The sequence below is a fragment of the Heterocephalus glaber genome, unplaced genomic scaffold (assembly GCF_053883595.1).
Source record: "Heterocephalus glaber isolate CG9 unplaced genomic scaffold, H.glaber_assembly_v1.0 deba00001610, whole genome shotgun sequence".
Taxonomy (NCBI): domain Eukaryota; kingdom Metazoa; phylum Chordata; class Mammalia; order Rodentia; family Bathyergidae; genus Heterocephalus; species Heterocephalus glaber.
In genome coordinates, this window is record NW_028258381.1 from 39,387,926 (window position 1) to 39,390,674 (window position 2,749).

Consider the following 2,749-nt stretch of genomic DNA (forward strand, 5'->3'; position numbering starts at 1 on the left):
TCTCATATAAAAGACACCATGTGATATTTAAGCTTGTGTGTCTGACTTACTTCACTTAACATTATCCGACAATTATTCAAATTTATCCCTCTTTATGGCTGAGTAGTACTCCATTGTGTAAAAATACCACATTTTCTTTATCTACTTATCTGTTAGTAGACATATAGGCCACTGATTTTTATCTTGACTGAGTTTCTTGAGAACCACACATCAGAATCCCCTAGGAGGCCCCATCCAATTCCTGCCCCACAGGAACTGTGCAAAATAATAAACGTTTAGGGTTTTATGGGCCTGCACTTTGAGGTATAGCAGTGCCCCTTCTTCATTGGAAACACATTCTAAAACTCCCCGTAGATGCCCTGAAACCATGGATAGTACCAGACCTTACATCTTTTCACTTAAAGGAATCCCTTTTATAGCTTCCCTTTGGCATATCTCAAATAGCAGCATCACTACTCTTGAGCTTTGAAGTCATGATTAAGTAAAATAGAAGCCCCTTGAGCCCAAATCCAGATCCTGTGGCAGTAAATTTGATACTATGATGACTACCAAGTATGTAGTGGGTGGGTAACATATACAAAGTGGAAATGCTGGACAAAGGAATGACTTATGTCCCAAGCAGGCTGGAGGGGACAGCACAAGATTTCATCTGCTCCTCAGAACATCATAAAATTTAAAAGTTATGAATTGTTTATTTCTAGAATTTTCCATGAATATTTTTGGAGCCTGGTTGACCACAGAAAGCAACACCACAGACAAGGGGAGACTAGTATAATTTGTCATTCAGCCACATCTGACTGATATAGAACCTGAATCCACTCCTCCTGGGGTTACCCCAGCACAATGTCAGGCAACATGGAGACACTTCAGCAGATCATGGGCCATCACAGTCCTTACATGGAGGATAATTTTTCCCAAAACCAAGTGGGTGGCTGGTGAGGAAAAGGAGTAGGAGTTTGCTTGACATGACTCAGACTCCCCAAGTTATTGCTCACAATGGTGTTTATTTTCTTTCTACTTATGCCCCGGCCATGTACATTCTCTGACCATATTTATTCATCAAAACCTGAACACCTCGAAACTCTCTCACCCCAAGAACTAATCATCTAAAAATCACAACAATGAGGCCCAAAGGAACAGAAAAGGCTAAAAGGAAGAAAAGAAAACATTTTAGTTTCTCCTTGCCCTCTCCCTTTTTATTAGAATACTTGTCCATCATGATTATGCATCTTGAACTCTAATGAGCCACCAGCATTACTGTTGTTTATTACTTTGATGTGAGATCTTTTTAATTATTTGTTTGCTTTGAAGCCCAGGCGTGGATTTATTGCCTTCTCCAACACTGGTTTTAAAATATTTGATTTAAGCTGTCAGAATGCAAATAATTCCAAATATTCTCATACATGGAGACTCTAAGGAGGGCTTTATTGTTGGGGGAAAAAACAGTGAATAAGAAATAATGCTGATAGAGAAAAATGGTCTTGACATTTACAAGATTTTAAAGAGCCGAAAAGGAGGAGAAAGAGGGAAGCGGTAAGAGCTAAAAGTCCAAAAAGTAAAGCCCAAAGAACCACCCTCCACTAAGACCCTCTCAAACCCTGAGTATCCAGGAGGCTTCATTCACACTTCCCTGGGATATTTCGGGACGTGTCCTCCAGCTGTCATCTGTCATACACAAATAGTTTCGCCAGAGCAGGACATCCCTGTGACCCCGCGGTGAGATTCACTGGGGATTATGCGGCACACACTGACCATTTCCAATACCCACAGTGCCGTGCCAGGCTGCCCATGGTGCTCAGCACGTCTGCCAGATGAACAAGCAGAAAATGACCGCTATAGTTTTCATCTGGAATGTCCCCCAAAGTCCCCGTGAGAGTGGGGCCTTTAAGAGGTAAGGCTTTCAGCCCCGGCCCGGCCCGCAGGACTCCAGGGAGACCCGCGGCCACTGGCCGCTCACCTCGAGCAGTCCCCGTGGCTGGGAGTTACAGAGTCATGGGGGACGATGGCTCTATTGATTACACTGCTCATGAGGCCTGGAATGAAGCCACCAATGTCTACCTGATTGTGATCCTCGTTAGCTCTGGTCTCTTCATATACGTTAAAAGGAATAAAAGGAGAATTACGAGGATTTTCAGTGTGCCATCTACAGAAGGAACTTTGTCAGAGCCCAACTTTTATGACGCAATGAGCAAAACTCGTTTAAGACAACAACTGGAAATGTATTCCATTTCAAGGAAGTATGACTATCAGCAGCCACAAAGCCAAGCTGACAGTGTGCAGCTCTCACTGGAATGAAATCTCAGAAAATGATCAACAAAAGTAATTGCTAGCTGGTGTGGTGACCCAAAGGCCTCTAATTCCAGCACTAGGGAGGCTGAGGCAGAACACTCACCAATTTAAGGTCAGCCTGGGCTACATAATGAGTTCAAGTGTAGCCTGAACTACAAGGCTAGTGAGACCTGTCTCAAAGAGCAAACATTTTTTAAAAATTTTTTTAAAGAGTAATTGTGAAAAGTACCATAGCAAATGCCTACTTCCTTCTACGAAATCACAAATGATATTTTTTTTTTTAAAAAAAAAAAAAAACAAAAACTTCTCTGTGTATAAAATCATTTTATTTGTGCTTTTCCCCATTTTTTGGTGTTAAATTTTGCTTTTAAAATTACTTCTCCCTGACATTTGTTACACAAATACAAATGGCTCAAAAGGCCTAAACACAGACCCTGCACATCCCCAGGAAGAGAGAGTA

The 2,749-nt window shown here is 41.8% G+C and overlaps 1 pseudogene; it reads left to right on the forward strand.

Moving 5' to 3' along the window:
- The first annotated feature begins 971 nt into the window (after positions 1–971).
- Positions 972–2,458, forward strand: LOC147822718 (small integral membrane protein 19 pseudogene; annotated as a pseudogene).
- The last annotated feature ends 291 nt before the right edge of the window (positions 2,459–2,749 follow it).